The following is a 12,135-nucleotide window of genomic DNA, read 5'->3' on the forward strand; positions in this document are numbered from 1 at the left end:
TCCCCACTTTTAATATATAAAAGACTAAAAACCAAAACATCCTCATACAAATCGATGCAAAGCAAGAACAAAAAGTTAAATAAGTAACTATGTAATAATACAGAAACAAAAAATGAGTGAAAAAATTACTGTTTTTAATACTGTAGCTCATTACTGTTCTTAACACTGTTCGTAAAACTGTAGCACACCGATCCCCACTTTTAATATATGAGAGAGATATAGGTGGTATAAATGATAAGGGAAAAAACCAGAATCTAATAAAAAAAAATAAACAAATTTGAGACAATAATAGAAAATTAATATTATAAAAGTATTAAAATTAAATTTCCCATAAAATTATCTTTAATTTAGCAAAATATGACATTTTCCAAATTTTTTTTGGAAAATTTTACTTATTTTTCTTTAGTGAATATTCTAAACAAAAAATTAGATATGATAAATTTTTTATATTTTCATAATTATTTAAAATATTTTTAAAATTATAATAAATATCAGTATAATAAAAACTGTAAATAATTTGAAGTAAATAAATATAATAAAAAGATTAAATGATTAGAAGGAAATATTAATATGAAAGTAATATTTAAAATTAATCTTATGCTAACATATAAATGGTGTAAATGGAAAAAAAAAAAAACCACAATCTAATAGAAAGTAAAATAGACAAATTTGAAAAAATAACAAAAAAGTAATTTAATAAGGGCATTCACATTAAAATTCCCATAAACTTGTTTATAATTTAGTTAAAAATGAGATTATCTAATTTTTTTTTTCAAATTATACTTACTTTTTAAAAACCTACAACATTTGATTTGCCATTGTTTATCTAATCTATTAAAATAATATTTTTCTATTGTTTTTTTTTTATTATCTTAGTTTGTTTATCTAATCTATTAAAATATTATTTTTTTATTTTTTTTTGTTATTATCTTAGTTGTATTTAGAATTTTAACAACTTAATATATTTTCGTATGGTTTGAAATGTTACTTTATTGAATATTTTAAACAAAAAATTCAACCATTTTTATTGGGTATGATAATACTTTTATAATTAAATTTTTTATATTTCCATAATTATTTAAACTATTTTTAAAATTATTATTTAAAAATAAATAAATATGATCATGAAAAAAAGTGTAAATAATTGGAAGTAAATAAATATAACAAAAAGTTTACATGATTAGAAAAAAATATTAATAAAAAAATAATATTCAAAACTAATTTTATACTAATATATAAGCTGTATAAGTGATAGAGAAAAAAACAAAAATCTAACAAAAACCAAAATAGACAAATTTGAAAAAATAATAAAAAACTAATGTTATAAAGCCATTCACATTAACTTTTCCGTGAAATTATTTATAATTTAGTTAAAAATGATAATTTCAAAAAATTTTCTCTAAATTTTACTCAATTTTCAAAAACCTCCAATATGTCAATATTTATGATTTCTTTATTATATTAAAATAATATTTTTGTATTTTTTTTAGTGAATATTCTGTAATGAATATTTTAACAAAAGTTTAAATAATTTTTTTGTGAGTATGATAATATTTATATAATTAAATTTTTTATATTTCCATAACTATTTAAATCATTTTTAAAATCATTATTTAAATCTATATTAAATATGAGTAAGATTAAAAGTGTAGATAATTGAAAGTAAATAAATATAATATAAAGTTTAAATGATTATAAATATATAAATCTATTTATATAATATAACTATATATATATATAAATATATAAATATTTATATGTATAATTGAAAGGTGGTCCGTATCTATCTAGATATATATGTTAATATATATAGAAATATAAATATAAATATATAACTAAATAATCCGGTAATAAACAAATGATACGAGGGCAGAAAAGTAATTTGGCCTAACCCTAGGAAGCCCTATAAAAGCATCTCTAAACCAAACCCTACATTTTGGCCGCCCCCCCTTTCTTCTTCCGTCGCCTCTCTCTCTCTCTCTCTCTCTCTCTCTCTCTCTCTCTCTCTCTCTCTCTCTCTCTCTCTCTCTCTCTCTCTCTCTCTCCAGTCCTCTAAACATAACCCTAGATTTTGGCCGCCCCTCCTTTCTTCTTCCGTCGCCTCTCTCTCTCCCTCTCTCTCTCTCTCTGTCCGGTCCTTCTGGTTTCGTCTTCTGTTGTCTCTTTCTCTCACAGCTTTCATCTTCTTGTTTGATTTATGTTTATATTTTGTTCTTCTTTTAATGTTTTACAATTTTGTATTCCGTTTATTTCGATTGTTTATATTTTTTTTTGTGCGTTTACATCCAGATTGTTCTTTAGAATATATTTGTTATTTGGTATATTTTTTGTTGTTTTTTCATACTTTCAGATGAACATTGTTTTTTACGGTCTTTCATTTTTTTTTGTTTTTGCTTTTAGATCTCAAGATATTTGTTTTTGTTTCATTTTTTTTGTTGTGTTTTGTTCTTTTAATATTTTGCAGCTTCGTTCGCAGCACTCGTTTTTCTCCAGTCCTTCTCGTTTCATCTTCCGTTGCCTCTCTCTCTCTCTCACAGCTTTCATCTTCTTGTTTGATTTATGTTTGTATTTTGTTTTTCTTTTAATGTTTTACAGTTTTGTATTCCGTTTATTTCAGTTGTTTTTGTTTTTTTTTTCTATGTTTTTTTCCTCTTAGATCTGAACAGATTTGTTTTTGTTTTATTTTCTTTCTCCTCTTTTGTTATTTTCCAGCTTCGTTCGCAGCACTCATCTTTACAGTATAAATTAATATTTTTTTTTAACATTTAGATCTGTACAATAGATTTGTTCATGTTTTTACGGTTTTTCAATTTTTTTTCTTTTTCCTCTTAGATCTGAACGGTCTTTTTCCTCTCTCTCTCTCTCTCTCTCTCTCTCTCTCTCTCTCTCTCTCTCTCTCCGGTCCTTCTCGTTTCATCTTCCGTTGCCTCTCTCTCTCACAGCTTTCATCTTCTTGTTTGATTTATGTTTGTATTTTGTTCTTCTTTTAATGTTTTACAGTTTTGTATTCCGTTTATTTCAGTTGTTTTTGTTTTTTGTTTTCTATGTTTTTTTCCTCTTAGATCTGAACAGATTTGTTTTTGTTTTATTTTCTTTCTCAGGGTCGTGACTATGGCCGCGCGCAGCAAGCCAGGACCACCGCAGTGCTGCAAATGGCTACTGGTGGGAGCGCACGGCCACGCCGGAAGGTCAAATTTTTTTCATTTGTGTATTTTTTTGGTGTATTGATGTATATTATCACTATACATATACTTTACATGTAGAGCAAAAATTTTCAATCCGATAGTTTTTTTTTTCAACAATTTACGAACTGGGTTTTGTATTTTTGACTAACTACGGTTTTGTTTTCCTATTCTCAGCTCACAACAACAAAGCAGAAGATGAAATTTCAGAAAATTGAAATTGTATATCAATCATTAAATTTTTTTGTTCGGTGTACTCTCTGTAAATAAAGATCTAAATATGCAAACACAGTTTTTATCTTTCCATTTTTTTTTTGCTGTAATACATATACATGTCATCTAATTACATAATGTAACAAATTCATTCATTCATACAACACAATTAAATTTTACAATAAATATACTGAGGAAAACAATAAAAGCGTACCTAAAATTCAATCGCTGAGAGTGTAGAACGCAGTAGAGCCACAACGAAATGAAAGAAATCTTAATATTTAAACTGTAGTTCAATTCACTTTATCAGATGAAGAGATCAGAAATAACCGTAAAAAGACAATAACACCAAGCCGGCAAAGCAAAACGACATTAAGGACAACGAAGCAAACAATAAAAATAAGGGCAAAATCGGCAAAAAAAAAAAAAAAAAAATTCTGTCGGTGGGAAGTTAAAAAGGCAAAAACATCTGTCGGTGGAATACAACTGAAACGTAAACCACCGTAAATGCCAAATAAACTGAAGGGTAAAATGGGAAAATAAACGTTGGACGAAAAAAAAAAAAAAAAACCGGAAAAAAGATTAACTGTTCCTAACACTGTAGCACGCCCATCCGCACTTTTAATATATTAGAGATATGAGGTGAAAACCGATCCAAGTGGATCAAGGAACTAAACCAAATGTTTTTTTTTTTTTACATATTTAAAACTGGCTGAACCGGTCAATTAAGGGAGAGAAAACCGGAAGCTCGATTTTGGCCAGATTTTGATTGGCTCGTCAGTTTTTCATTGGTGGCACGATAAGAGAGAGAGGGATGTGATGCGTTATGAGAGAGAGATTGGTGGCATTACATGAGAGAAGAGAGAGAGAGATGCGCTGACAGACAGAGCTATGTGAGAGAGAAGAGAGAGACGGCGTGCAACTCTCTACTGGAGAGGAATTGAAATGAAGAAGAGGGGAGATAAAACTGATAAAACCTTAACCAAAATGACACTGTTTGATGTATTCTTAAACTAAACACGTCGTTTTTATCTTCTTTTGTAAATTTTAATAAGTTTCACATTGTTTAAGTAAGACTTTTGTATGATCTTAAAATTTTATATAAATAAGGTCTAGGGTGCCCATGACATATGTAATTTTATTAAAAAACGTAGAAGGAGAAGAATATTCACATCTGCTGTGAATTTCTTATTGATAATTTTTTTTTATATACAGAACAATCACGGTGCAATATTGTAAAAGTAAATGGTGCTGCATATGGAATGTTCTGGTTTTAGTCACTATGAGCTGTACACGGCTGTGTTTGATATGGGGCTTGATTTGTGCAATTAATCCATAACTGTCAATACTCCCCCTCAAGTTGGAGCATGAAGATCTGTAATGCCCAACTTGGATCTGAAGAAGACAAATAATTCGCGACCCAAAGGTTTTGTGAAGAGATCAGCTTGTTGTTGAGAAGTCGGTGAATAAGCAGGCGTAAGAAGACCAACACGAATATGGTCACGCACCAAGTGGCAATCAATCTCTATGTGTTTGGTGCGTTCATGAAAAATAGGGTTGCGTGCAATGTGAATGGCAGCTTGATTGTCACAATGAAGTAATGCAGGTTGAGGATGAGAGATTGTGAGATCACGAAGAATAGAGCGTAGCCATGTAATCTCACAAGAGGTGTTGGCCATGGCACGATATTCAGCTTCAGTAGAAGAGCGAGAGACAGTGGATTGCTTCTTAGTACGCCAAGAGATGGGGCTATCACCAAGTTTGACAACAAAGCCAGTGGTGGATTGGCGAGTCATAGGGCAATTGGCCCAATCAGAGTCACAATAGGCAGATAATTGGAAACTGCAGGCTGAAGAGAAAAAAAAGCCATATGTGACGCCCCCAAATCCCCACGCCCGAACACGGGGAAATCGAGACGTCCGGATGGTGACAACCCGGACCACCATCCTAACGACGTGTGCCAAGTGTGTGCAAGAGCGACAAAGTGCACAAGACAAACGCAGCGAGAAGCAAGTCAATAATTAAGTACCAGAATTTTTCTTAATGTAATACAAACTGTTTAAAACATACTTAAATAAAATATTACAAGAAACACAAATACAAGTTTGAAAACAGATAAAAAGCACAGCATCAGCAACCCGGCGGAGCCGCATCCTCGGGCTCAGCCTCCTCCTCCTCTTCCTCGAACTCTGCACCAAAAGCTACGGAACCAAGAAAGGTTCCGCAGGTAAGTATGACCCAAACACTACCAGATGAAAATACATACAACCCAAACAACAAGAAAACAAGATCACACAAACACACGCCCCGCTACACATATATTTTAACACGCACGCCAAAACCCAAAAGGCCCACCAACCTCCATAAAGCCACACCTCGCCATTATCCCAGATAATGGCCCAAACCACCATTTTTTCCAGAAAATGGATCATAACTGAAAAACCATACCACAACCCGCTCCGTATGCACAATGATCTCCCCTAGGGATCATCCGCACACCCTGGCTCAGTGCCACACCGTAGAGAACGGCTACGCGTGCGACACCTAAACGAGCGATGCCCAGACTCGTGCCATGCACGTACCGGGCCGGGCCATCCTCTAGCCCTCGCCAGCGAAGGGCCACGGGATCGGTGAATAGAGCGATGCCTGGACTCGTGCTCAGCACGTACCGGGCCAGACCCATCCTCTAATTTCCGCTCCCGGAGTCAGTGAGTAGAGCGATGCCTGGACTCGTGCTCAGCACGTACCGGGCCAGACCCATCCTCTAATACTACTCCGTCATCGCGCAGGGCCTCAGAATCGGTGAATAGAGCGATGCCTGGACTCGTGCTCAGCACGTACCGGGCCAGACCCATCCTCTAGTACCAAACTCGTCAGCGCCCAGACGACTACTCAGGGGATGTCACTCAGTATTGACTGCTCCCGAGTGACCAGAGGAGCTCCACCGTGATAATAACCCATCACGGCTTGGGCTCGTGAGACACACGCACCCAAACGCCAAAACGCCGATAAACATGATGCACATGCACGCGATATGCAACGCACACAAATAAAATGCAACGCACACCACACGGCCCAATCGAAACAACCAATAACAACCAACCAAACAAACACTCCGTCCTCAATCCATCCAACCCCCGAAACTCCTCGGACTCAGTCCGGAATCAACAACCAACAACAAACAATTAAATAAATAATTAAATAAATAAATCAATTGAATGAGCAATATATATTAAAATCTGAAAATAGGGTTTGGAAAATACTTACAGCGCTATACGGTATTTTTAGAAAGCTCGCGGCGTTGCTAACGGCGGAAAAACAGCAACGTCACAGTGAAAATTCACTGTGGCCGTGGGTCTGAAAAACCCACTTTTGAACGGGGACAAACTAGGACACGAGATTGATAGGGAATGGTCTAGAGGTGGTTGTGAAGCCAATGGAAGCGACGGACGGCCGTGGGTGGCGGCGGAATGGCCGGAAATGACCGAAAATGGCAAATCGGAAAACAAGCTCGTGGGAGCTGCTCCGGTGGTCGATGGAGGCCGGAAATGGGTGGGTTAGGACGGCAAGAGGTCGGTGATGAAGTGGTGAAGAAATGGTGGCCGGAGGTGGAGCGACGGCGGCGGATCGGAGTGAAATCCGTGCGCCCTTTGGAAGCTTTTTCCGGCCAAATGGCCGGCCGGTTGGGGGTGGTTTTCGGTGGGGAGGTGCACCAGAGGGAGGGGAAGAAAATGGGACCGGTGGGAGGTCGGGAGGTGGCCGGACGGCGCTGGGCCGGAGGAGAGAGAGAGACGACGCGGGAGAGGGAGGGAAGAGAGAGAGAGCACGGGGGGGGAGCCGATCGGGGAGAGAGAAAGGGAGGGAAAAAAAGAAAAGAAAAAAAAGAAAGAAGAAGAAAGAAAAAAAAAAAAAAGAAAAAAGAAAAAAGAAAAAGAAAAAAGAGAGGAAAAAGGGAAAAGATGTAGGGAAAAGATGAGGTCCAAACCTCATTCCGGAAAGTAAAACTAACCCGCCAAAAAGATTAAAAAAACACAAAACAACTAAATAAAACACAACACCAAATAAAGTAAATTAATTTAAAAACCAACTTTAAAAAAATGCAAATAAATTAAAATAAATAGCTAATATATTAATTAAAATAAAAACAATTATTTCAGCGAAAATACACTCAAAAACGGGTCATCACACCATAACCGGGAGTGGTCTTCAAATACCGAAGTAACCGGAGGGCAGCTTGTTGATGAGGTTCACGAGGAGCATGCATAAACTGGCTCAAAAGATTGACTGTTGCAGCCTACTACAACACCATCAAGGGACTCTGGGATGAATTGCACACTCTACAGGAACCTAACTCTTGCACATGCAGGGCACGAGAAAATGCTTCAGCAAACGAAAACACTGAACATTTATTTCAATTTCTCATGGGCCTTAATGATTCCTTCAACAATATCAGAAGCCAAATTCTAGCTATGAATCCCCTACCCACCGTTGCCAAAGCATATGCTACTGTTCATCAAGAGGAGACACAGCGCCACCTTCATCTACCCCTTCTACCCACACCTGACAACACAGCCATGGCTGTTTCTCGCTCTTCCAATCCAGTCCTCAACAAAGCACGAAATGGCAAGAAGTGTATCGAATGCGGAAAAGAAGGCCATCTTATTGAGAGCTGATATGAGATTATTGGATACCCAGCCCATTGGAATACCTCTAAGCCTAAGCAAAAGCTTGCTGCCGCAACTGCTCCAACTGTCTCAGCCAATGCAGTATCTTGGGCATCCTCTCCTTCCACTGCAAGTGTAATCCCTGGCCTCTCCACCGAGCAATATTGACAATTGATGGGTCTTCTTCAGCCAAGCCGTGTGGAGGATTTTTCTGGTACCTCTAGCTTTTTATCACTCACTGGTTCTATGCCCTCCCTACCTTGGATCATTGACACGGGTGCTTCAGCGCATGTGGCCTCTATGAATTTTTTGCCTCATGCTACCCATGTCACAACCAACTCGCAGTCCCTCACATTACCCACAGGGGCCACGACCCAAGTCACTCACATGGGCAATCTTGTTTTATCTCCCTCTTTTCAGCTCACTAATGTGTTATTTGTCCCTGGTTTTCAATACAATCTTATTTCTGTTAGCCAGCTTACTAAAGCCGTCTCTTGCCTTGTTTTTTTCACTCCATCTCTTTGCATTTTTCAGGACCAACACACGAGGAAGCTGATTGGAATGGGTGAGGAACGTGGAGGTCTATATCACCTTCGAGCCCCGGGCCCCATTGCTCTTCACACAGACTCTACCGCCCACCCGTTATGGCATTTTCGTTTAGGTCATCCTTCACTTCCTTGTACCCCGAAAGCTCTCTTTGATTTGAATAAAGATGCTCATTGTGATATTTGTATTCATGCTAAAAATACTCGTTTACCTTTTTCATTGGTTGAAAATAAAAGTGCTAATCCTTTTGATCGTATTTACTGTGATATATGGGGTGGTTATGCCACACCTTCTCATTCTGGTGCACATTATTTTCTTACTATTGTAGACGATTATTCTCGTGTCACTTGGGTTTATCTCATGAAATTTAAATCAAACACTTTTTCTTGTCTCACAAGTTTTTTTTCCATGATAAAAACCCAATTCCATTTTGACATAAAACGAATTCGCACCGATAATGGTCAGGAATTTTTAGCTCATCGCCTACAAAAATTCTTTTCTGATCATGGTGTACTTCATGAGCGTACTTGTGTTGAAACTCCTCAACAAAATGGTGTTGCCGAGCGAAAACACCGTCACCTCTTAAATGTTGCTCGTTGTTTACGTTTTCAAGCTTGTTTACCTATCTCTTTTTGGGGTGAATGTATCCTAACTGCTACGTATTTGATCAATCGTACCCCGTCGGTCTCTCTACATCATAAAACTCCATATGAACTTCTTTTTCATAAAGCCCCCACTTATGCACATCTTCGTGTTTTTGGTTGTCTATGCTATGCACATACTTTGAACATTCATCGTGATAAATTTTCACCACGTGCTTCGCCATGCATTTTCCTTGGTTATTCTCTTAGCCACTCCACCTATCGTGTATATAGCATAGCAACCAAGAAAATTTTTTCTTCACGAGATGTTCGGTTTGTTGAGAATGTCTTTCCTTATGCTGACCCTACATCTTATAATCTCACAGACACGCCACCAGCTATCCCTACTGTCTCTATCGACCCCACCCATATCTTTCCTGAAGTTCCTCCCCAAGAGCATCTTCCTTACCCCACAAATACTCCCACCGATAGCCCTTCTCTTGAACCCGTTGAACCCAACCCTCCCACTACCTCCTCTCGGCCACACTGCCAGATCATTTGTCCTTCCTACCTTCAAGACTATATCTGCTCAGACCTCTATTGACAGTTATGGAATCTTGATGTAGATTGACGAGATCACGCTTGAGGCGATACAATCGTGGGTGATTGCTTTGAGAGAATCGGTGGTCTAAGTCTTTCCACACGTCAGAAGGATTTTGACAATAGATCAAGCTTTGCCTTAGAGATTTGTCGATGGAATTGAGCAACCAAGAAGGAACCATGTCGCAGCACCTCTCCCACAATGTAGCTATAGACGCATCTGCAGGTTTTGTCAAAGTGCCATCAACGAAAACAAGTTTATTTTTGGCATTGAGAGCCATACGCATCGAACGTCGCCATGAGAGGTAATTGTCGCCGGTGAGAAGTTCTGGAACCAAGGTAGCTCTAGGGTTGTCGGCAGCGGTTATGAAATATGGTGAAGTGAGATCACTGATGAGTTGAGATGGCGTTTGGCTGGGTTTAGCCATGGAAAAAAAAAAAAATTGTTGCAGAAGCGTTAGAGATCCAAAAGAACGAGAGGCTGTGATATCATATTAAGAAATGTAGAAGGAGAAGAATATTCACATCTGCTGTGTATTTCTTATTGATAGTTTTTTTTTTTATATACAGAACAATCACGGTTCAATATTGTAAAAGTAAATGGTGCTACATATGGAATGTTCTGGTTTTAGTCACTATGAGCTGTACACGGCTGTGTTTGATATGGGGCTTGATTTGTGCAATTAATCCATAACTGTCAATAAATCTTGTGATGAATAAGTCTTACTTTCTTGTAATTCTTGTGAACAAATTTAACAAATTGTAATATATATTATATATATATACAATTTGTAAAATAAAAATATATATTTATAAATATAAAATATAAAGTGCGGGGCGGGATTGAGCCTTGCCCACCGCCCGCCCCCGCTTAGTGTATTTCATGCGGGTTGGGGTCCCCCGCCCCGGCATGTGCGGTGCGGGGTATCCCGTTCGCCCATGCTGAGGCGGGGCGGATGGGGACGAGGTACCCCCGCTGCCCACCCCTAATTTAAGATGTTGTTTTATATAAGAATAAAATACTATATATTGTAAATCAATGAGAAAAGAGAGATTCAAAGAGAGAGAGAACCAGAGATAGGTTTTCATATTATTGATCCGTATGATATAACATCAATATACTCATATATATAGGGTTACAAAAGTCTTAATTGACGACTACGATTTGATCAATTACGACGGCTAAATGTAGTCATACAATACAAGATGGTTTATAACACTTCCTCTTTAGATGACCATATTTAAAAAATATGCCTCGTTAAAACATTGCCAAGGAAAAACCCTATGGGAAAAAATCAATGGCGAAGGAAAAAGAGTACAGTATTCATGTGTATCGCCAAGTACTTTAGGATTGCCTCATTAAAACCTTGCAAAGGAAAACCCAGTGGGATAAAACCTTAGTGAAGGAAAAAGAGTACAATCAGCACAAGTCTTCAAGACATTACTTCCCCTGAAAAGTGCATGATAATATGTCTTCAAGTCTCAGCATTCCAATGTTTTGGACAATCTTCTTAAATATTATAGTTGGTAATGTTTTAGTGAATAAATCTGCCAGATAATTACTTGAATGTATCTTCTTGACATCAATTTCACTTTTCTTCTCATGAATTGCAATGATCTTCTTGTGTGGATCTAAAAGATAACCTGCATCCGTATATTCAACTAATTGTGGACTTGATCCAAATAATCACATATTCAGGGCTTCAATTGAACTGGAGATAAGGTACTTCAAGACCAAGAATTTCTTCATCGTATTCACAATGACGAATTAGATCTTTCTGCTCATCAAATTATCGAGCAATCATTTGTTTTGTCCATATAAAAGTGCTTCAAGACTTTATAGTGAAATTCACCATATTGATTCAAGATCATTTTAATATTAAATTCACTACTCTTTTGGAGTTGTACTCTTCTGGAGTTCTTTTGAAAAATACAGTTAGTGAAGAATTTATCAATATTAAACCGCTAACCTCCTTTTTCAACAAAAACGGTGGCCAACTTTTTAGATCAGACGAGCACCGTAGGATTTGCAGAGTTATAATGCTACATTTTCTTATCGCTTCTAGAGAGATGCTTCACGAGAGATGCTGTGAAGTAATTTGTCATAATTTTCTTTATAAAAAAGATATTCAGCTCATTTTCATTCGCATTTCATTTTCTTCACTTTTCTATAATCATACTGCATTTTTACTCTGCAATCTCTTTTTGCATTTTTATCCTACAATTTCTTTCTGCATTCTTATTCTACAATGACTCAGCAATCCTCTCATGGCCAATATATGAGGTATTCTGCACCTCGTTTAGCAGTTGTTCCTGCTTCTACCACAGGTGCTATAATGTAATATAATA

The 12,135-nt window shown here is 37.0% G+C and overlaps 1 long non-coding RNA gene across 1 annotated transcript; it reads left to right on the plus strand.

The window, feature by feature from the left end:
- The first annotated feature begins 1,953 nt into the window (after positions 1 to 1,953).
- LOC122275611 lies at positions 1,954 to 3,486 on the plus strand. The gene is made up of 2 exons (XR_006228611.1): positions 1,954 to 3,188; positions 3,360 to 3,486. It is a non-coding gene; the product is annotated as an uncharacterized LOC122275611 (long non-coding RNA).
- Positions 3,487 to 12,135: the final 8,649 nt, after the last annotated feature.

This window comes from Carya illinoinensis, chromosome 9 (assembly GCF_018687715.1).
Source record: "Carya illinoinensis cultivar Pawnee chromosome 9, C.illinoinensisPawnee_v1, whole genome shotgun sequence".
Lineage (NCBI taxonomy): Eukaryota > Viridiplantae > Streptophyta > Magnoliopsida > Fagales > Juglandaceae > Carya > Carya illinoinensis.